Source organism: Mesocricetus auratus, unplaced genomic scaffold, assembly GCF_017639785.1.
Source record: "Mesocricetus auratus isolate SY011 unplaced genomic scaffold, BCM_Maur_2.0 Super-Scaffold_100003, whole genome shotgun sequence".
In the NCBI taxonomy this organism is placed as follows: Eukaryota; Metazoa; Chordata; class Mammalia; order Rodentia; family Cricetidae; genus Mesocricetus; species Mesocricetus auratus.
In genome coordinates this window covers 56,971,331-56,996,053 of record NW_024429188.1, presented here as the reverse complement: position 1 = coordinate 56,996,053, position 24,723 = coordinate 56,971,331, and the positions used below count along the sequence as shown (strand labels likewise).

At 35.2% G+C, this 24,723-nt stretch overlaps 1 protein-coding gene across 3 annotated transcripts in view; it reads left to right on the top strand.

The window, feature by feature from the left end:
* The first annotated feature begins 4,503 nt into the window (after nucleotides 1-4,503).
* The window catches only part of Hdx (highly divergent homeobox), a 120,168-nt gene continuing 99,948 nt past the window's right edge, over nucleotides 4,504-24,723 (top strand). For all 3 annotated transcript variants that reach the window (XR_005876814.1, XM_040744338.1, XM_013122729.3), the window contains exon 1: nucleotides 4,504-4,632. The gene's annotated coding sequence lies outside the window, so the exon portion shown is untranslated. The remainder of the gene's footprint in view (nucleotides 4,633-24,723) is intronic.

Below are 24,723 nucleotides of genomic sequence, written 5' to 3'. Positions count from 1 at the left end.
GTTTGTCTTTCTGGGCCTTGATCACCTCAACCAGTATAATATTATCCAATTCTACTCATTTACCTGAAATTTTCATAATTTATTTTTTCTTTCATTCTAAATAGAATTCCAATTTGTACATGTACCACATTTTCATTATTATCCATCAATTGATGGATATCAATTCTGATTCTGTTCCCTAGCAATTACAAATAGAGAGCAATGAATATGGATATGCAAGTATAACATCCTTTGGGGTAAGTAGCCACTACTGGTATGTCTGGTTCATAATGTAGCTCTATTTTAAGCTTTCTTCTTGAGAAGCCTCCACACTGATTTTTATAATAATGTGCAGCCCCAAACAGTGAGTAAGGGTTTGCTTTTCCCCACATACTTGCTGGTCTTTGTTATCCTTTGTTTTCCTGACAGCAGCCATTCTGACTGGGGTGAGACAGAATCTCAACGAAGTTTTAATTTGCATTTCCCTGGTGGCTAGTGAGGTTGAACACTTATAGATATTTATTAGCGATCCACCTTTCATTTTTTGAGACCATCTGTCTCAAATTGGGTTGTTTGTATTCTTGATGTTTAGATATTTTAGTTCTCTGTGCATTCTATATATTAATTCTCTGTCAGATGGACAGCTATCAAGAATCCTTTCCCATTCTGTAGACTGCTCTTCACTTTGCAGACAATTTCCTTTGATAAGCAGATGCTTTTCAATTTCATGAGGTCCCATTTGTCGGTTATTTACCTTACTGCACAGCTAGAATATTTTTTAGAAAGTAGTTGCCTGTATATTTTGTAGTGTACTGCTTACCTTTTCCTCTAGTAATTTCTGTGTTTTGGGTTTTACATTGAAGCCTTTGATCCATATAGAATTGACTTTTGTGCATAGCAAGTGAAAGAAAATCTAGGTTAATTCTTCTACAGGTAGATATCCAGGTTTTTCAGCACCATTTGTGGAAGATGTTGCCTTTTCTCCAAGGTTATGCAGATCTTAGCATTAAACCTTGGCTACAAGGGGCAAAAATAATGGAGAGTTTATAAAATGGTGAAATAACATTTTCATATGGTCTGTGTAATGCTACTGATAGTATAACAATGTCATACAAAGTTCTAAAACATATTCTTAAAAATTTCGTTGCCAAATTATTTTGTTGCATGTCATTTAGAAAATTTACTCTAATGGAAAAAATGATGCTCAAGTATGAAAGATTCTTATCTTATTAATTCTTATGAGACATCTAAAATCACTGTATTTTCTAGTTGAAACATGACTGCTCCAAGCTTCCCCTTATTGCCCACATGAATTTCATTGTAGATAGGTATTTCTGACTATGTCCTCCCACCATTAGGACTCAGTCTGACGGCTTTGGGGTTATTACAATTGTAGTTCAAATCTGACTGGCTTTCCTTATTTGTTAGATTCACTTTGGCATTAATATGTTCTTTTTACTTTCCCATATTCTGTTCTTTAGTTTTCTATTATTTCTCTATGTATTCATTTGCCTTGGCTCCTCATCATTTCCTTGTTTGATATACCAAAGTGACTTCATCTGCATTTATTTTCTGGAGTCTCTGATTCCCTTTTATTTAGATTGACCTTTGTGTCTGCCTACTTTTTCCTACCAATGTAGATTCTAATACTGTCTGTCCTCTTAGGAATTTATCTACTACATGATGCTTAGTCCTTTAAATTCTTACTTTTTGTAACCCAACTTGAATATTTCTTGAAGTACAATCTTGAATATTGCCACCTGTTATTTTTCCCAACTACCTGCAATTCTGACTTTGCTTTCTGATTCTGGCTGTTGAGACCTTTCTATAATATGCTTACTTTGTTCCAGTGATTTCAGAACAGTAATTCTATCTTGACTTAGCTCCAGTTCTTGAAACCCCAACTCATTTTGCCAAACTTTGGTTCTTCACCCTACATCTACTACCTGTTAGCTGGAAATAACATGGTTGTTAAAAGTCATTTTCAAATGATCATCAACTCTATCTGATTGAAGAATATGATTTAGCACATTATTAATCTATTGGATTTAGGTAATTAATTCACTTTGTACATTGTTGTAGTGATGTAAAAGGGGTACAAAAGATATGATGGTTTTAGTTTTAGTCCATTCAAATGTCTGAGTGACTCAGGACTTTTATTTTAGCTGGTTAAGGTGCTTCTAATCACATCATTTGGGAAATGGAGGCAGAAGGATCAAGAGTTCAAAGGCAACTTGAGATACATAGAGAAGACCTATCTTAAAAGAAGGTCTTGGTGTGTAGATAACTGGTAGGGTACTTATCTAACATGTGGAGGGCTCTGGGTTTAATACCCCCAGCACTGAATAAAAACTTATTTATACTTGGCCTTTCTGTCTCCAATCTTGTCTGAACTCTACACACAATTTAGAACAATTAGCTTTTTGCTCTTCTTTTTTCCATATTTAGTTTATTTTATATGTATGGCTGTTTTGCTGCATGAACTTCTGATTACCACGGGTGTGCCTGGTACCCATAGAGAAGGGCATTAGATCCCCTGGAACCAGAGTAACAGACATTTATGAGCCATTGTATGGGTGCTGGGACTCAAACTTTTATCTTGTGAGACAGCAGCCAGTGCTTTAACCACTGAGTCATCATTGTAGTATCTTGCTATTTTCTTTGCTAACCATGTGAATGACAAATTATAAGTTTGGGTGTTTCTTCAGATATATTTTCCTTTTTGGCCAAAAGTATCTCAAACATAACTCTTTTATTTTAAAATGAGAACTACTGGTCCCTTCAAATACTTGAGATTTTCTAGTTTCTTTATGGATAGATGGTCTGTCAGAACAAATTATAAATATTTGGCTTATATGTTGGTGTGGAATAAAGAAGATGATTTAAGTCTTCTGAGATGACACACACTTTGGAGTGCTTAATAAGTAACCAATTACTACCCAGACAGTGTCTCTGTACCAACAACACTCTCATGACTAAATAACTCACCATGTATAAAATCTGAAGTCATTTAACATGAGAATTATTCCATTAGATTCTACTCATTCCAGAAAGTTCATAGGAAATCTTTAACATCTCTCCTTCTATAATAGACACTTCAATTCCTACAGTGTATGTATCTGGAGAAAGTGCATTTGTCACATTATCAAAATTATCCAACCGTTCTCCATCTTGTTGAAAAGCACTTTAGATTTAAATAAACGTTATTAAACCTTGCTCACTAATAAGTTTCTTTTTCAATAGCAATAGTATTCAAGGTGCTTCCCAAATGAAGTCGAGGTAAATAGGCAAGTCTGCTACATATGTGGTGAAATGCTACAAATACATTCCTGTCTGGTTAATAGTTTCATTTTATAGTATATGAGAATGAAAGACATTGAGAAATCTAGAGTTGGGTGTAATTTGAATTCTGTTTGATAAAAATTGTCAAAGCTTTTTGTAAATCCTTGATTAAAGTGATTGAGGTCCCTTGAGCCATAGCTTTTGGTGCCTTTTAACTGAGTCAAAGCATTCTGTCTATTTTCAAAGGTTTTCATTATCAGCCTATCCATTCTTGCACCAGTTCTCAGTCTATACTCTTGAGTTGGTCAAGCTGGATTCATTCATTGTATATATATATTTAGTTCTCTACTCTTGCTTATTCCTCTTCCCCTTTAAGACAGTTGCTTGTGTCTTCTTTTAACTAACAGTCAAATTACAATATTAATATACAATGATTCCTCAACTTTCCCATTCTGCTGCTGATTTCATTAATAAAACAATGTAGATCCTGTCTTTAGTTAGTGACATAACATATGATCTTGTATTTTATTTTATTGTTGTCAGTGTTTATTGCATCCCAATTCTATCTTCCAAATGGTGTTGCCAATTCTGCAACAGCAACTAACCAATAAATTCTGTATCTTTCATGACACCAAGAAATTTTTGTCATGCATTAAGTGGGTGTTGCTGATATAACATGCAGATTGACTTTTTGTTTATTCCTGTAACAATGATCACCCAAATAAGTTTTTCTGGCAAAACAGTTTGAAATAAAGTGAAGGGAGTCCATTTCTTACCTTAGTCACCACGGTTAACCAGTCACAAATGAGTATATTCATTCTTATTGGAAAAGTTCCAAAGGATCCTTGGGAATCTTCTTGATTTTAATAACATTGGTTATATATCTATCAGGTGAACCTTTATGCTGTCATTTAGTTTTGGTAATGGGGAACAATTTTGCTCAAAGCAAATCTCAAGTTTGAAGACAAGGCATCACTTGACTCAAATGATTGGCTTGTAACTGCTATAGGCACAGGGATGCTGGATGTTCTCAGCTAACCTGGGAGAGAAGGACTGAGAGGCCTTGCCATAGATCCAGCAGGTAAGTGCCAGGAAGAAGCAGCCCCACTACAGGAAGCCATCTCTCCTCCCTCCTCCCCACTCTTGGGTTCTGGGCTGAGGCCAGGGACTGTCCGGAGCTGATCTCGGGCTCCCATTGGCTGCTGTCTTTTGTGACGTCACGATCATGATGAGAATTGATGATCGGACACGCTGATTTCATTGTCTGAGGCGGCAGTGGAGACTCAGGTAAAATCTCGCGGAATTCGCCTGCTCTGGCCCTGGTCTCATCTTGGATCCCCTGATCTCTTCCCTGACCGCACCACGCCCAAGGTAAGTGCCTAACCTGGGTGGCTGTGAAGGGCAAATGAGGACTTTCAAGACACTGGGATAATGTTCCCAGTACGGGGCCCGTAGGGTCTGTGGTCTAAAAGATACAGCCAATAAATTGGTGTGGCTTCTTGGAAGCCAACTGTCTCTACCCTCCCAGCAAAACCTGGTAAGAGCGTGAAATTAGAAGGGAGATGAGGATGGGGAAGCTGTGGGTATTGCCACACAGTGCAGGACCTTGCTCTGAAAGAGGCGATGGCTGGGACATACTATTGACCCGATAGTAAGAGAAACTGGTGCCTCTGCTTCTGAAGAATGGACGAGATTGAATTCTACCACTTCTAGATTTCACTGGACAGTAGATTTCTCATAGCCCCACTCAAACGCACCGAGGAAGCTGCGCCTGCGCATAAGCACTTTGATTAGAGGGAGGGGTGGTTCACTGCAGGGAGCTTGGGCATGGAGATTGCGCAGGCGCCTTTTCCTTTTAACTGGAGGGGGTGGGGCTGAGCTCTGTCTGAACTGAGTAAGGGAAAGGTTAGGGATTTGGCCTTGAGATGTTTCAAGTGCCATTTGAAGTGCAAGGATCTGCCATTAGCTTTTGCATCTGGCCTACTGAGTGTACTCAGCACCAAGAAGTCTGATAAATTTGAGAAAGCAAATTCTTAATTTCCAGATACTTAGGTGCTATCTAAAAGAAATGAGCTTGAAGAATTTGCAGACTAAAGTTCTCAGATAACAAACTGTTTAGGATGGGAGAGGCACACTAATTTTTCAAATAAATCCAACTCTCAACCTTCAAAGAGTTTTTATTTGATATGACATTCGAGAATTTTGAGCATCACTTTGGGGAGTCAGAGAAATACACTTTACTAACCTGTCTGTCTTTCTTCATCTTAGCTCCATCACATAAATCCTCAGTCTCTATCTCAGATTTGATACTTTCCTACTTTCTTCTTCCTGTGTTTCTGCTGGAAGCATCTATATTTCAAGAGACTTTGTCTAGCATCCTTTCACTCGGAAGGACTGTTTCATTCAGCTGTTTCGAGGAACAATCTGCCCATCCGTTCTTGGTGAAAGACTGTATAGTAGGGTTATTACTCCCCCACCATGATCTCATCACTTATTCCCATTTTAAAGGGAAATCTGAATTTTGCTGCAGATTTTATAGTGAAGAGCTTGTCAAATACTGGCAATTTTTCCTTCGACTGTCTTCTGACACCATTCCTCGCCTAATCCTCAGTTGACTCCTTTCTTATTACTACTCCTCTAGTAACTAAAGGAGCTTCCTAGTCAGTATACACATTTACTCCAAATACTTAATTCGTCTGCAAACATTACTGCAATACTATTTTCTCTAGCAAGAAAAGTATCCATTATTCCAATCTAGACTCTTGATTGCAAAAGTCTTAATCTAGCCCTTTTGAATGGCAGCATCTATTTTGTTTTATTCTTCATTATTTGTCTTCCTAATGTTTCTTGAACAATTACTTCTTTAATTTTGCTTCTCACATCACTACCACCACCTTTAACTAGGTTACCTTCTATTCTTCACAATTTAAATATTGTCCATCTTGTAAGCTTTATTCAAATTATATCTCCTATCAGTACCTTTCAAGTGTTATTCCATGGCTATGCAGATCACCTTTCCTAAAATCCTTATATCTGTTCTTGTATTTGTCATTTTCTTCTACCATTTTGTCTACTGTCTTACTGTGCAGTCTCTGTCTCTGTCTCTGTCTGTCTCTGTCTCTGTCTCTCTCTCTCTCTTTCTCTCTCTCTCTCTCTCTGTGTGTGTGTGTGTGTGTGTATGTTATTATGTACTCTTTAACTGGACTTTATATCTTTAGGGGTTGGGAACAGACCAGCCAGTTCTTTACCATCTTCCCACACACCTAGCTGACTAATGAAAACAACTATACACATTCTTTTTTCCTTAGAAAACAATTTCCTGGGGAGCTAAGTAATATTGTTTTGGAAGGAACTGCACACACGCACGATTTTAGTCATCATTAGTCAGTGAAGGACTCCTCTGGTGACTAAACACACCTGACAGTGAGTCAGGGAAAAGGCATAATGGAGGCACCTGTTACATGAGTGATTTTAAAATATGCCTTGTCCTCATAAATAAGACCAAAGGACCATTGCCTCAGCAGTAACTTAGTTTACAACTCTTTCCATTGAAATGACACTACTTAGAGATATTCCATCACTTTATACTTCCTTCTGATCACACTGTATCATGTATCCTCCCCTGAAATCTGTATTAACCACTGTTTATTGCATTATACTTTTAATTGTTATATTATATTGACTCTCCTTGATAGTTTCCATTTGATAGTTGATCACCATGTTGGTCCTGACAGTTGTATACATATAATGTACATATAATATCACTTCGAATTAACCTTCATTGTTCCACAGATCAGAACTTTTGCTTGATGGCAGTATAGTCATAGTTTAGTATAGAGGATTTTTTTTGTTTGATTGTTTGTTTCTAACAGTTTTCATTTTTTCAATTCCGGCTTCTTTAGAGGCACCATTCTAATACCTTTTTAATGTTTGTGGTTTGAGAATATAGCTTAAAAGCAATTCAGAAGGGTATTATAATTTATACTTTTAAAAATCATTGTGATGGGTACTGTAAATGAACTGTGAATGTTATTTATTATTAGGAAATGTCTTTTCACCTTAATCTTTTCTCCTATTACATAAACTATGTGAAATCTTTCAAAGTAGTTTTAATTTATAGATAACAATTATAGTAATTAACATGATTCCCTTAGTCTTAGAATGATTCAGTTAGGCAACTCTGAATAAAATGTAGGACTTAAAGTAGACAATGCTCTTTATTTTACTTAAAAGGTCAAATATGAAACTGTGTCATTTGTGCTTTAAGGTAGAGAAAAGCAGATTCTCTATTTTTCATTTGAGCTGCAGAATTTGAGCTAGGAGGGACTTCCTAGTGATAAGCCTGTTCTCTCATTTTATATGTCAGGTATCTGAGGCCCAAAGATGTGAAGTACTTTGCTAACACTAGTACCAAACTTTGTGCATTTTATATACATTATCATAATCTTAAGCAATTGAGGAACTGGAGGCTCAAAGTAGTTGACTTCTCTAGGAACACACATCTAAGACCCAAGTGTCACAGTCAGAATCCATGTGTATATGTGTGTGAGTCATGATCACTAATCTATCTTTGAGAAGGGTGACATAATGAATTCTTAGTGGAGACTTAACCAAGATTCAAGTCTGGTATCTTGGACCAATGTGGTGTGTGTGTGTGTGTGTGTGTGTGTGTGTGTGTGTGTGTGTGTGTGTATGTGTGTGTGTTGCATATTTTCCATGAACCACACTATGTGTGTGAAGTCTGCTTTACCCAGTGGTATATGCTTACATATGAATCAAGTGTTTTCTTAAAATACAGAGTCCTGGGATGGAGAGAAGACTCAGTGGTTAAGAGTATTTATGTTTATGTAGAGGACCTAGATTTGGTTTCCAGCATCCACATGTTGGCCAATTATCCATTACTCCAGTTCCAAATGATCCAATGACTTTTTTTGACTTTCACTGATACCAGACAATCACAAAATACATATGCATACATGGAGGCAAAACAATTACATGCATAAAATAAAACATCAATAAATCTTTAAGAAATAGTGTTTTAACAATAAAAGATAATATGAAATTTTGCATAAAATTAATTTTTAAAAACACCAAAATTCATTAACTTTAAAAATATATTGTAGAGGGATGTTTTTAAATAATGGAATTGTCAACACGATAAATATTTGAATCGCTAATGTTGACTTTGTAATGAAATCAGTTAAAATCGAAATTATTGTTTGCATGTAATTTCAATGAATACACTATATTTAGACATATTGCTTTTGGAAGTCAAAGGTGATGAATCTAGAGTGATACAAGTATACACATGCATGCAATAGTAATTAATGAAAAGAGAGGGCATGAATTTGAAGCAGTGCAAGGATAAGTATATGGGAGGGTTCAAAGGGAGGAAAGGGAAAGGAGAAATGTGTAATTAAATTACAATCTCAAAAACAAACAAAAAGGTTTATTTATACCTTAAGAAACAGCTACAGCTGTGATTTGCCTTAACATTAAGAGTACTAGACACTACCCTAGTAAAATTAGAGCCTGAGTTTCTTCCTCAGCCCCCCCCCAGGAAGTGTAGCATATTCAAAATGTTACAGGCACCATGGAACCTTTCCAGTCATTTGTAATACCAAGGCAATAAGGTAAAACTCATTTATGTAAATAGAGTCATCCTTGTGCCAGCTAGTAGAAAAACTGCCTGGATTAAATCACAAATCTGTGTACACTGTAACTGGATACATGAGATTGTACTGTGTCAATCAAAAACTACAGTTACATCTGCCTCATGTAAAGGTGTACAAGAAAAATTACTCTATTTCTTGGTTCCTGTAGTTTTATAACTAGTTTTACAACCAGTTAAATTGATCTAGAATCTTTACTTCCTTTGTCAGAGTGACAATTTCAGAAATCTATCTCCTTTGTTTCTCTTCTCTTGGAATTGGAGAATTTTTCTTTTGATATATTTTAAGAGAGTCTTGCATATATGTTACATACACACCCCAGTAGATATTTTTCCATGTAGACAAGTATTTTGGGGATGGTGTTTGTGCAAGGTAATACAATTAATAAGTGGCAGAACTTGGACATAAATTAGGGTGTTATTCTAAACTACACACTTCAGTGTTGAAACCTACTTTATTTTCAAGTGTTTATGTTTGTGTATATATCCACTAACTTCTATCTTTCTTAGTCTTTAAAGTCTATGACATTTCCATGTTTTTCTTAGTAGGTCCATTTTTCTTATATATATACAAAAAGCTGAGATTTAGGAGAAAGAAGTCATTATGTGACCCTTCAATGGCTTTAAATGGCATAAGGTAATAGATTCATATTCTTTACTATGTCAAAACAACCAGTGGAGAACACACTTCTTCACCTCCTTTTATGAAACAATGCATTAAAAGATTATATGCTTTCCACTGCACTAATTTATTGCTTTAATATTTTCCTATTTGGTTAGCTGGATCGACTTATTGTGTATTTTATGATGGAGTAGCTACAACATTTGAGAAAGTAATTGAGTCCTATCTTCAAAGTAGCTCTGTCCTTCCATAGAATAACAACTTTCTGTGTCAAAGTCTTCATGAAAGAGCATGATTGGTAGAGACCTAGGAGACTGTAAAATTTGGAAGAAAAAAATATGTTCTACATTAGTGGGAAGTAATGCATTAGATCTGAAGTTTCAGCCTTGACTCATCTCTCCTATTCTAAGATGGCAGTATAATCACTTGAGTTATTTTTTAATATATTTTGTTTATTTTATATATAACTCCCACCCTTACATTTATTACAGACATTTGCTCTCACAATCATGAATGTATTGAAAAGTCTGTGTCTACATCACTTCTAGTTAGGAAAAAACACTTCAGACTTAGCTCCTGCATCATTAAATCATTTATCCATAAATTTACTTTTCTGGTTGGGTTTAGTTTCTTTGTGTCTACTAAATATTTGATAGTCAAAGAATACTCCTTAGAATGGAAGCATGGGCATCATATGGAAAAGGCTTAGAAACTGCAAATATCTGACCCCACTCCAGACAACTGGCTTATCTGTTTTTTAGCAAGTTTCTCCAGGTGGTCTGTATTCCTATTAACATCTAAAATTCAAAGTCAGAATTCTTTTGCTACCTAAACTTCTGAGACACGGTAATCATAGACAAATACTTATTTTTGTCTACTTTCACAATTTCAAAGAACTATGCAATCAAAATATTTTCCATTGTACATTACTTAACTAATGTGTATCAGCTTCATTCCATCACAAAGTTGAGATTGTTTCATTAGAAGGGTAGCTATAATTATATAATAAATTAAACTGTTGAGCCTGTATGAATCCACTTACTTTGATGATAGCAAAGGCCTCACTATTGAGATGGCACTTATCCTTATTACTTGACTCATAAATGCAATCAACAGAATGTCATTAAAAAGTGTGTGTGTGTGTGTGTGTGTGTGTGTGTGTGTGTGTGTGTTGGGGGCTCTGCCAGCATTATTCAATGGAGAAACTGAACAGTTTTCTGTTCCTTGCTTAGGTGTAGTACTATAAATTTAGTGGTTTAAGACAACACAAATTTGGCATTGTGGAGAATACTTTAACCCCAGCACTTGCAAGGCAGAGGCAGAAGAATCACAAGTTTGAAGCTGATGCTGGTTTCTTAGCAAGATCTTGCCTTAGAAAAATAACATAAATGCATTGTGTTATGAAAGGGATTATTATCAAATGACTCTCACTGGATTATAGTAAATTTGTCAGTACAATTTCCATTTTTGGAAATTCTAGGGAAGAATCCATTTCCTTGCTTCTCTCGACAGTTGAACGTTATCCACATTTCTTGTCTTCTGGCCTTCTATCTTCAGAGCTGGCAATGTTTGATTAGTTCTTTGACATATCCTCATTCTTGTTACTATTATGGATCTATCTTCATATTTAAGGACCCTTGTGAGTACTACATTTATCCCACTCAGATAATGTGGAAGAATTTTGTTTATGGTCACTGACTATGATATTAATTCCACCTGCAACCTTAATTTACTCTTACCATGTAACCTAACATTTTCAGGTTCCAGGAATTAAGGCATAAACTTTGGTGTTTGCTGTGGAAGACATTATTTGGCATAGCATAAAAATTGGTAACACTTTTGTTTTATAAATGATGTTAACACTTAATCTTGTGTTTTTGTGGGGACAACAGACCTTGGCCAGAGACCCACTATCTTGTTATCCTAATGTTGAGGTGATTAAGTAGTAGGGTGGGATGAATTGTTCTGACCACTCATACGTCAAAATTCTACCCCTTAGCATCTCAGAATGAAGTTTATTTATAAATGAAGTAAATGAAGTCATTGTAGATTCTATAAATTACGTAAAGATAAGTTCATACTGGACAAGGAGGGGCATGTAATCCATTATGACTGGTGTTCCTATAAAAGGGAGACATACTAGGTGAATCTCATGTGAGGATATATATGGTATCAACAAACCTTGAAGACAGACCTGGAACAGACCCTTCCCTCGTGTTCTTCAAAACACAAGAACTAACATGACTATTTGGAGGTTATGGTTCATTGAAGTCCTTGTATGTGCAAGGACTTGAATTCCATAGGAAACACTTCTCTCCCTAGTAGGAAGCAACACCTTAACACACTTATTGTGGACTACCAATTATCTGAACTGTGACTGGAGAAATTCATGCTAAAGTTACCCAGGAATTTTTCCCAGTTTGTTAGACCAACTTTAACAAACTTACTCAAGATTGTCTTTAGAATATCTAAAAATATTTATTTAATAATGTTGTATGTATAATACTCTAAGGTTTTTATAAAGTAATCCAGACATTAAAGAACTTATGATGTGAATTAGTTATTTTTAGTAAAATAAGTTCTGAAATATGTTACTTTATATCTCTTGTCTTTATTAATGATGTCACAATTGTTATATTTACTATAATATAAGATTACTTCTAATTTTTAAATTCTATGATTCTGTTAATTTGCTAAATTATTAAATCTATGCAGCTATAGAAAGTACCAACTTTTCAAGCTTTTGTAAACCTTTCTTCAGGCAACTATCTCAACTAGACCTGTCTTAGCACTTGACTGCTCACTTTCTAACCTTCTGCTTTCTATGGAGGTGTATAAACGTTGTGCTGAGAAACATTGTTCTTTAGACTCTCCTGTCCTTTTTGAAATTTGTTTAAGACTAATTTCAAAGCTTTACATGGGGCCTCACACCTGTAGCCCCAGCACTTAGGAAACTGAAACAGGAGTGTGATTTCAGTGATGATTGCTTGGGCTACCTATCAAGATTCTTCCTTAGAAAACAAAACACAACACACACACACACACACACGCATGCACGCACACATGCACACACGCACAAGCACACGAACACACACATCATTGTAACAACAAAAATATATGTTCACAAACACAGCAAATTAATGGTCCTATACATAAAGTATATACTTTGAACTTTTTGAAAATGGCTTCTAGATTACCTACATTAAATATGATTGATTAATAATTGCTGAATGTGATCAAGATCAAATCGTGGTTTGTATAATCTGTATTCAGATCTGGACTGATTGCCACAAAGGTATGAAATAATAAATAAAAGAGTCAAAAACATATCAGGTGTATAACACTCTTTCCTACTGTTTCTCATATCTATATGATAAGATTAGCTGAGAGAAAATGCTAAGAAAAGCATTAGGAGCTAATGCTATTCTTTGATTACATGCATGATTATAACTTGGCAATAACATGCCAAGTCTTCAGATACTGAAGTAAGTTCAACTCCTTATTTCAAATGTCTGAAAACATGTTTTTCCAAAATTTAGAGCTTTTATTTCACTAATCATAAAAGAAAATGCCATGTATATATACACAACACATAGAGAAAGAAATACACTTCTGCCATGTGTATATACACAACACAGCCAACGACGTGTTTCTTTAAACATGTAGCTCAGTTGGTACAGTGCTTGCTAGCACTGATAGGGTCCTAGATTTGATATCTACTATCACATCTAACTAGATCTATTGGTATGTGACTATAATTTCAGCACTTGGGAGGTAGACAGTAGAAGAACAGAAATTCAAGGTCATCCTTGGCTACACAGCCTGAGCATTAGATAAACAAAACAAACAACCAAGCAAATAGATAAGAAGTGGCTTCTTTACCCGTGACTATTGACTTTGAGGCTTCTCTTAGAAGGCTTTTAAGTATTCAAATATTTTCTCAATTTACTTAAAGTGTGTATGAGGATAATTATTTGTTATTTAAGTGACAACTATTATATGTGTATTTATATATTTGTGACCTACAGTATTTAGAGAGACAACCTTTCTGTGTAGCCCAATTTGAACTCTCTTGGTTCTCTTATCTAAATGCTCCAAAGTACTACAATTAAAAGTATAAACTATGGCATCTGACCAATATGATGTTCTAATGTATACACATAGTGGATAACTAAATCAAGCTAATTAACATACATATTACCCTACATACTTATTGGTTTTGTTCTGAGTACATTTATAATCTAGCCTATTACCTTTTAGAATAAATAATCCATTATTATTAAGTACAGTCATGCTATATAATAGATCTCTTGAAATTACTGTCACCAGTATCTACCCATCCCCAACTTCTGACAGTCATCATTCTACTATGATTTTGGGAGTTCAAATTTTGATTTCCATGTATAAGAAAAATCATGCAATATTTGTTCTTGTATTCTTGGTTTATTTCACTTAGCATAATGTCCCCCAGTACTATCTATGATGTTGCAAATGATGAGATTTCCTTCTGTGTTAAGGCTTAATAGCATATCTTTGCAAAAATATGCCATACTTCCTTCATTTAGACATCCATTTATAGACACTCAGATTGAGTCCAGCATATCTTGGCTACTATGAATAATTATATAATGACAAGGAAGTGCATGTATTAATTTCATTTCCTTGTACATATGCTCAGTAATGGTATTGCTGAATCATGCAAGAATCTATTTTTAATCTTTTGAGGAAACTCTATGCTGTATTTTAGAATGGCTGTACAAATTTAACTCTTTACCAACAGTTTGCTTGAGTTCTCTTTTCTTTCTGGGAAATAAGTCTGTTTCCAGTATTTAGGTAAAATTATGTGTCTATTTGTGTACTGTTTGCTTATACAATGTTACTTACTTACCACTAGATGGTGTGCTTTGAGGTATTCTTCCTAAGTCCTAAGAACAGCTTGTGTACTGAAAGGTTTTTCCCCTAGTATTTTGTAGAATTGTATAAAACCAGGAACAGGAGATGTAAGAAATCAGAACTAAAAATCTCAATAGTCCACGTCTTCCTATCAAGACAAAACTACCCTTAACTCTTAATATAAGCTGTGAAAATCTGATTTAGTAACCATTAAAAGAATGTTGACAGATCTGGCACCAGTGAGACCTCTAGTAATCTAAAGGGATGGCACCAACTGGCAAGCTAAGCAATAGTGGAGAGACCACCTTGAATGCCCATTCCTGATAATGAACTTGATGTCTATAAACATCCTGGAGCCTTCATCCAGTGACTGATGGAAACAGAGGTAAACACCCACAGTTTAACACTGAACTGAACCCATGGAACCCACTGACAGAGAGAGAGGAGCGATGAGCAAATTGGCAAAGAATGGGCTGGCAGAGACAGCTGATCTGAACATGGGAGAGCTCTTGGACTCCAGACTGACAGCTGCGAGGCCAGCATGGGACTGAATCAGACCCCCTGAATGTGAGAGTCAGTGAGGAGGCCTTGTCAACCTATGGGGCCCTGGGCAGTGGATCAGTGTTTATCCCTGGCATACAAACAGACTTCATGTATCCATAACACAGAGGGATGCTCTCTCAGCCTGGTCTCTTAGGGGAGTGCCTGGATCCTGCCCTGAATGAAATGACAGACTCTAGATATCCCCTGTGTGGAAGGAAGTAGCAATAGGGTGGGAGGCTGGGGGGATGGTGGGGGAGTGCGGGAGGAGGGGAGGGACAGGGAACTAGGATTGACATGTGAAGCAAGCTATTTAAAATTAAAATAATAAAATAAAAAAGCTTAAAAAGAATGTTGAAGATATGACACTAACATTTTAAAACAAAATTTATCCATTCTTATCAGAGTAGGGTAAGAAAAGAAATTGGATAGAGTTATATGTATAAAAAAAGTTTGAGAGAGAATGACCAAGAACATATTCCCAGTATAATACAAGGTAGAAAGGTTTTACTTGTACAGGCATAACAATATAGAAAGAAGCATAATTTAGTCATGAAAGATATATGAATCAAGTTGCTTAATTAGTTTATCAGGCTATACTATGAATAACAAGATATTAATTTTATGTATTCTATATGTGGCTGCAGATTTATTAAATAGCCATATATTGGAACCTTATTTAGGTTTCTGCCTTGTGCTGGAGTGTCTGTTTGAAATTGATCTTTATCCTTTTTATAATAAGTTGAATGTTGTTATCCAAGTATATGAAGCATCTTTATAGTTTACAGACAGTTTAATTTTATCATTAACACATGATAAATGAAAATATCTTAAAAACTGATAAATTATTGATGGAGTATTCTGAGATGAAGGGCATTTACTTGTTGATGTATCTTCCCCCTTTGGTACAAACATTTCCTAAATTCTTTAGAATTTAAACATTAGAACTGGACATGGTGACTTATGTTGGTAATCCCATCACTTAGGAGTTTAAGGCATGAGTATTTTCATGAATTTTAAGCTAGACTGGGATATATAGTGAGTTCTAAGTAGTCTGGGCTACCAAGTAAGACTCTATCTTCTAAAAAACAAAAATACTCAAATATTAGAAATTAAGCTGTAAATGTGTATATCTCTGTAGTTATGTATACTTTATTGTATATTTGGAGATCATGTATACATAAAGTTTTCTTGCAATGTGTTCCTGTGCCATGATGAATGTAAGTGTAGCTTTATGAGTCTGGTAAACATAAATAATTATAAAGAATTTAAGTCTTTGTATTCAGTGGGCTTTGGTAATACTAGTTCCACAGTCTTGGAACGGATATTAAACTCTCAGACCTAAATATCTTCAACTGGAAAGTGCCGGTTATAAAACATGTCTCACGATGAGTTTTCTTCACTAAAACACTTGCTAACCTATAATGTGCTATGTAAAGGGTATTTTTAAACTTAAAGATATTTATTTATTTTAATTTTATGAGGCAGAATTTCTCTGTGTAGCCGTGGCTGTTTCTGAAGTAGCTCTGTTAAAAAAAAGGCTGTCCTTGAACTCACAGATATCCACTTGCCTCTGCCTCCCAAGTGATGGATTTAAAGGCATGCACCACCACACTCAGTGAAAGGGTGTTAATAGCCTTCTCTTAATGTTTATGAGTCATCTTGTCATTCTTGTTGGGAATAATTTAACAAATACCACTCCTCACATTTCAAGGAGGAAATAATTAAGGCACCAGAATGCAGAAGGATAGTTCTAGAAGACTATTTAAACCACTGTTGTTATTGCATTATGTAAGTTCATGAAGATTAGAAAGCAAAAGGATGAGACTAGAAATGGAAGCTATTTTTAACGGCTCGTATCGAAATTCTAGAAATGCAAAAGTGTATGAATGAAGGTTGGATGTGGTGTCGTATAACTGTAATCTCAGCATTTGGGATTATCTGACTGCTAAAATCCTGAGAGACAGAAAATGTGAAAAACAGAAAAAGGGATGGGGGGCTACATTGTATATACAGGGGAATCAGTAAGAATGAGGAATCTCATTGAAAACAAGTTACTAATCAGTGAAGTCACACCTTTTAAGCACTTAAAGAAAAAAATTAATCTGTGTGCTTGGGATATTAATAGACTTCTTGACTAGCATGCACAAGACCCTGTGTTCAATAGTCAGTAGTGCATAAACCATTTGTGGGGGAGAACATTTAAAATCCCAGCACTCAGTAGATAAGGGCAGGAGATTACGAAGTTCAGGGTCAGCCTCCAATATGTAGCAAGTGTGAAACTGTCTCAAAAAAAAAAAAAACCCTGAAATGGTGGCCTACAAGATGACTTAGCTTGTTGGCCTTGTGCACAGACATGACCATCTGTTTCTGGATCCCACAAGGTGGCAGAAGAGAACCAACTCTAGAGAGCTGTCCTCTAATCTCCAGGCACATAGGGGTGGGGTGGGGAGGGGAGGAGGGAGTGCGTAAGGGAATGAGGAAAAGAAAGAAAAATTTTTTAAAAAACACAAAAGAATGGATTGAAGGGAGAGGAAGGAGGTTGGGGAATGGAATGGAGGATGAGGAAGAAGAGGTAACTTGTTCGGGATGTAAAATAAATAAATAAATTTAGAAAACCAAACATTTAAGGTAAATAAATAAATACATACAAGTGCAATTCAATGTAGTCCTTGGCTACAAAGTGAGTCCTTGGCTACAGAATGAATGCAAGGTTAGCCTGGAATAACTGAGGATATGTTTTGGAGAAAAGATCACCCCAAATTCCTTATCAAAAATGTCAAAGAAAAATAAATATAGTTCTGCTTATATATCTACATAAGAAGAAATTGTTTAACAATAGAATAAATGCTAATGGGAGAGAAATTAAAGTATATCATTGGAAGATTCTTCTGGGTGAAGAAGTATCATACAACTTAACATGAAAATAAAAAGTTTTACCACTGTCCCCAAAGAATTAACTAGAATAAGGAAACAATGAGTGATTAGTCAATAAGTTAGAATCACAAAAACATTTAATGAATAGAAAAGCATAAAAAATAGATAATGGATAGGACTAATCATAGACAAATAGGAACTAATAGAAGTATTATACACTTAATTTCAACATTATTGATATTTATGTTAGTTGAAAAACTGTCAAAATATTCCCCTTAAAAAGGCATCCTATAAGTACCTCACTTAAAAAGACACAGAAAATTAAATATAAATGAATGAAAATGTACGATGAAAAGAAAGTTGTATTTTATCAACATACTAGATAAAGTGAATCTAAAAAAGAAAAATATTACTAGGAATAAAGATGGCCATTCTTATAAATAAAGGGGTCATAAATTAGGATATAACGATTTTAAATGCTTTTGATCAAATCATAGTACTCTAAAATTTGAAACAAAACATAAAAAGAAACAGAAAATGACAAAATTATATTCTGAGAGTTTAACACCTTTTCTTAGCATTTGCTACAAAGTCAAAAAATCCATTACTTAGTTGACTAATACATTCTATGAAGCGATAACAAAATACATGTTATTCTAAGGTATACGTAGAAATTTGATCAACATGGACTGTATTTGGGGTTATAAAACTGTCAAAAAATGAACTCATAGAAAGGATGTTCTCTGATCAAAATACAATGAAAATGAAAATCAGTAATTGAAATTGGGAGATCTCTAAATTTTTGAAAACACAACATTACACCCTCTACAAGAAAAAAGAAGGAAATAGCACTTAAAGGCAGAAATATATTAAACAGAAAACAGAAAAGAAACAATTTAAGAAGTCCAATTGCTGTCTCTGAGAAAAGATTATACTACATGTAAATATATACAGGGCTTTAGCCAGAAATTCAATTAATTAAACACAAAGTTAAAAACTATTAAAATAATCGATAGTAAAATGGGAAATATCCAGGCTTGGTTGCCCACACATATAGTCTGAACACAGGAGAGGTAGCTATAGAAAGATCTGGAGTTCAAAGTCACTCTCTGCTACATGTGTGTTTGAAGCCAACCTGAGAGAAAAACACATAAATTTTATCAAATGTAACATGATACCATGTTAATAAATAAATAAGTCAACAAGTTGAGGAGATATCAAAAGATGTTAAACAGTGATTAAATAAATAGTATACATGTTTAATTGCCTCAGTATATTGAACATCAGTATACTAATCACTATAATGACACTGATTGCTTTTTTAAATATCCAAACTGAGTCGGGCGGTGGTGGTACATGCCTTTAATTCCAGCACTTGGGAGGCAGAGGCAGGTGGATCTCTGTGAGTTCGAGGCCAGCCTGATCTACAGAGTGAGTTCCAGGACAGCATCTAAAATAATACAGAGGAACCCTGCCTCAAAAATCAAACAAAAAAATCCAAACTGTTTTATTAAAAGGATTCACTCTATATTATAGTCACAGATCCAAAGTAAAATGACAGAAAATTGCATATTTTGACACAGTCATATAAACAAAACTGAGGTGTGTAGATTAATATCAAACATGGTTGAATGCAGATCAAGGATGTAAGATGGGCATTAGAGACTGACTATTGAATAAAAGTTCACTATACCAAAATATATGACAATGCTTAAATGCTCATGTGGTGAAAAACACATTTTTAAAATACACCATGGCCAAACATAATATAAATAAAAATATAAAAATTCCATAATTATATTTGATGACTTGATTCTGGACCTCATGAAACTAAAAAGCTTCTGTAAGGCAAAGGACACAGTCAACAAGACAAAAAGGCAGTCCACAGAATGGGAAAAGATATTCACTAACCCCACATCTGACAGAGGGCTAATCTCCAAAATATACAAAGAACTCAAGAAGCAAGTCTCCAAAACACCAAAGGATCCAGTTAAAAGGTGGGGTAGAGAACTAAACAGAGAATTCTCTATAGAGGAGGCTAAAATGGCCAAGATATACTTAAGAAAGTGTTCAACATCCTTAGCCATTAGGGAAATGCAAATCAAAACAACTTTGAGATGCCATCTTACTCCTGTCATAATGGCTAAAATCAAAAACACCGAAGACAATTTATGCTGGAGAGGATGTGGAGAGAGGGGAACACTCCTCCACTGCTGGTGGGAGTGCCAACTCGTACAGCCACTTTGGAAATCAGTATGGAGATTCCTCAGGAAAATGGGAATCAATCTACCACAAGATCCAGCAATTCCACTCTTAGGCATATATCCAAAAGAGGCAAATTCATACGACAAGGGCATCTGCTCCACTATGTTCATAGCAGCGTTATTTGTAATAGCCAGAACCTGGAAGCAACCTAGATGCCCCTCAACTGAACAGTGTGTAGAGAAAATGTGGTACATTTACACAATGGAGTATTACTCAGCAGAAAAAAACTAACGGAATCTTGAAATTCGCAGGTAAATGGATAGCACTGGAAGTAACCATACTGAGTGAGGTAACCCAGTCACAAAAAGACAAACATGGTATGTACTCACTCATATATGGATTTTAGACATGGATCAGGAGAGTGCCAGTCTGTACTTCCAATGACAGAGAGTCTGGGAAACAGGAAAGAACATAAAATATATGCATGGTACCCAAGAGAAGAGAAATGAGGCAAGATCCTCTGAACAAATGGGGAATACGGCAAGGGGTGGGGGGAAGGGGGAGCTGGGAAATAGAGAGGGGGAGAAGAGGAAGAGAGAGTAGGTCATGGGGGAACAGGAAGGTTGAGTGGGGGGGTAGGATAGGGGGAAGAGGGAATCATAGGTTAGAAGACAGATCAGGCACCAGTGTGACCTCTAGTGATCTAAAGGGATGACACCAATTGGCAAGCTAAGCAATAGTGTAGAGACCACCTCAAATGCCTATTCCTGATAATGAACTTGATGTCTATAACCATCCTGGAGCCTTCATCCAGTGACTGATGGAAGCAGAGGCAAACACCCACAGTTAAACACTGAATTGAACCCAAGGAACCCAGCGACAGAGAGAGAGGAGCGATGAGCAAATTGGCAAAGAATGGGCTGGCAAAACCAGCAGAGACAGCTGATCTGAACAGGGGAGAGCTCTTGGACCCCAGACTGACAGCTGGGAGGCCAGCTGAGTGTGAGAGTCAGTGAGAAGGCCTGGGCAACCTATGGGGTCCTGAGCAGTAGATCAGTGTTTATCCCTCGAATACTAACAGACACTGTGTGTCGATAACACAAAGAGGGATGCTCTCTCAGCTTGGACTCTTATGGGAGTGCCTGGACCCTACCCTGAATGAAATGACAGACTCTAGATATCCCCTATGTAGAAGGAATTGGCAATAGGGTGGGAGGATGGGGGGGATGGTGGGGGAGTGCGGGAGGAGGGGAGGGAGAGGGAACTGGGAAACAAAAACCTATTTAAAAGTTAGTCAGAAAAATCAGTAAGAATATAGAAGGCTTAAAATATACAATGAGCCAATGTAACCTAATTGACATTTTTAAAAAACATTCATACAATACAATACTTAGTCCTTTAAATGTACATGGTACATTTAGTAAGAGAGAACACAAAAGAATTAAAAATTCACTAACTTCCCAATAAATTTTAAAAATAAACAAAAGCAAGAAGATTGGGAAGGAAGTTAGAATTTAGAGAAATGACCATATATGGACAAAGTTTCCCCTTTTTATGTAGCTCAAAGTACTTTCTCTGCTTACAAAGTAGAAATCAATACCAGACAAAAAAATACCTAGATATGTTAATTAAAATATAAACAAAGGAACTTTGAAGATACTTTGAACTGAATGGCAACTTTAAATTATTACAATTTGTCGTACATGAGTGAAATGTTACATAGAAGTAGAAATGTGTAACAAAATTGCTTGTATTTGTGAAAAATAAATTTCAAAACAATGGTATAAGTTCTTTTAAGAACCTGTGTAAAATAGTATTGAGTCCAAACAAGCCAGAATAAAGTAAACAGGAAAGAGTTACAGCAGAAATTAAGCATAAATGTAAATGAGGACAGGAAAATGTTGTCAAAATCAATGAAATGAAAAACTAGCTCTTTTGGATCAATATAAGTGATAATCTTCTTGCCAAGCTCACAAGTAAGAGGAAAGAAACACATTACCAATACCAAGTAGGGAAAAGGTAAAGCATGGCAGATTCTAGTCATTATGCAAATATAAAGGAAATGTAGTAAATAAATTCACACTTTTAAATTTAGCAATTTAGATTAAATGATCCAAATTCCTGGAATGACCCACAGTACCAAAACTCACTTAAACTTAGCTAATACAGAAATGTGATTTGCAGTTTAAGGCTTCACATTGATGACAGTGTGTGTGTGTGTGTGTGTGTGTGTGTGTGTGTGTGTGTGTGTGTGTGTGTGTGTCCATATGTGGAAGTTAAAGGATAGATTTCAGGAGTCAGTTCTCTTTGCACAAGGTAGGTCCTGGGGCTTTAACTCAGGTCATTATTAGGCTTGGTGGAAAGTACCTTTATCCTTTGAGTTGACCCTCCATAATTTTACTTGGTAGTTAAGACAAAGTAGAGCAGTTCTGTATAATCTCTTTTAGAAAATATATTTTAAAAACCTGTTTCATAACTCATTAGTTTAGTACCCACCCTAAATAGAGCACAACGGAACCACAAATATCCCTAAAAATGTGGACTCAAAATTATGATAAAAATATTTACAAATCAACTCAAGTGATATATAAAAAAACAAATGAATAAACCACAACTTGGAGGTCAGGTTTACCATTACAAATTAAATACAAAATTTACCATGTCAAAATATTAGAGGACAAGAAATATTTTCATCTCAACAGATATGCAAAAAGACATGAAAAATTAAGTGCCCACTGATGATGATGATGTTTCATTTAATACAAATATAAGAAATTTTATTAACCTAGTAAGCGTAATGCTGATAAATCTACAAATAACATTGAACTGAATGGTGAAAATTTTAATTTTAATCCCTCCCTCTAAAATCAAACACAAGGCTGAAATGTTACTGAAATATCAGAAATCAAAATGTAACTAAATTTATTAATGAATGAAGAAACATAATAATATTAACATAATGAATTTAATTAAGCTGATCTATTTTTTTTCAGTATAATTGCAAACACAATCACAGCAGAATTCAAACTAATTCCAAATTTCATGTGAAAAGGTATTGGATATAGAATGGTCCAATTTAAGCATAATTAGTATAAAAAGCACAATTAATAAGAGGGGAAAACATAAATAGACTTCATCAAAATTGAAACTCCGGCTTTGTGAAATATATTTGAATGTTAATTAAAATATAAAAATATAATTATAATATTCCCTGCTTCCTTCTTGTCCCATCAACTCATCCCACATTTCCTTCTTCCAACACCTCTAGGGCCCCAGCCCCTTACTCCATCTCAAATTTGTTACTTGATTTTTAATTTTTAAATTAAAAGTAAGGTTTTTCATACAATATATTCTGATTACTGTTTTCTATTCCCCAACTCATCCAAGATCTTCCCCCACATCCCCTCCTGTCCAAATCAATTTCATTTTTTCTCTCACTCATGAAAAAACAGTCAACTAAAAATAATATTAAAATAAAATAATTTTTAAAATACTAATTTAATAAAATGATATCTTATAAGAAGATAGCCCTTAAGACAATATTTCTGGTAAAGCATATATAACCCAGTATATATAATGAACACTGAAAACCCAATAATGATTTAAAAAGCAGCTAATATTTGGAAACTATTTGAACAAGATACTTATACAAACAAGATACACAGATGACAAATGAGTGCACGAGTTCATGTTCTCTTTAGCACAAGAAAAATACCAAGTAATGTAACCATAACAATCTACAAATTATATTCCTACTGACCACATTTTCAGTAATCTTGACAGTAACAAATGCAGATGAGGAAATGAAGTAATCTTACCGTTCACTGAATATTGCATTTGAAAGCATATGGCTTAAAACTTGAGAAAAGTGAACTGAATTTTTTGTTTTGTAGGAACTGAGATTAATTAGTAGGCAAGGCAAATATTGCAACCCAACATTTTACACACCAAGAATAGTGTGCTCAAGGAAATGAAGTTATTTACTGAATAGTAAGCATTTCAGCTTAGGTAGCATTTAGGCTACCTTATACCCATAGTCTGGTGTGTGCTGGGTGGCTGGGAGATGCATAGAACATAAGACTAGAAAATCTTGAGGTAAGGCTAAATGATTTGTGATTTCGATAGTTAGTCACCCAATTCCAACCATCTTTCCATTCCATGCTAATTCAATGACTATAACCGATGACATGCTGTTTTGTTTTTTAAATAAAGTGATTATTTCTAATTGTTATTGCTTTGTAAATGGTTAAGAAATTTGGCTGTGTGTTTATTTAAGGTAGACAAACAAAGCTAGTATGCATAGATATAATGATATCTTGTCCAGATGGGTTATCTAGTTGTTACAGTAAAGAATGAATTTATGTAACTTGAAAGAAAAATAGCTCCTTTGATCAAAGTGTCTTTTTGCTATTAGTGCTGAATTTAAGGGAAAGACTAAACATTCCTTAGCATTTCCTATTACCAGAATTATAGATATATTTGCTGCTCAGTCTCTTACATTTGAATATTGGTTATCAGTGGAGAAGTCCTGATATTCTTTGTAAGGGTCATGTTGTATTTGGGTAAGTGTAATGATTGCAGCCAGTCAATAGGATAATAGTCCATCCTGCATTTCGAGAGAGGTATCCTCACACTTGGATATCACCTGCATCCT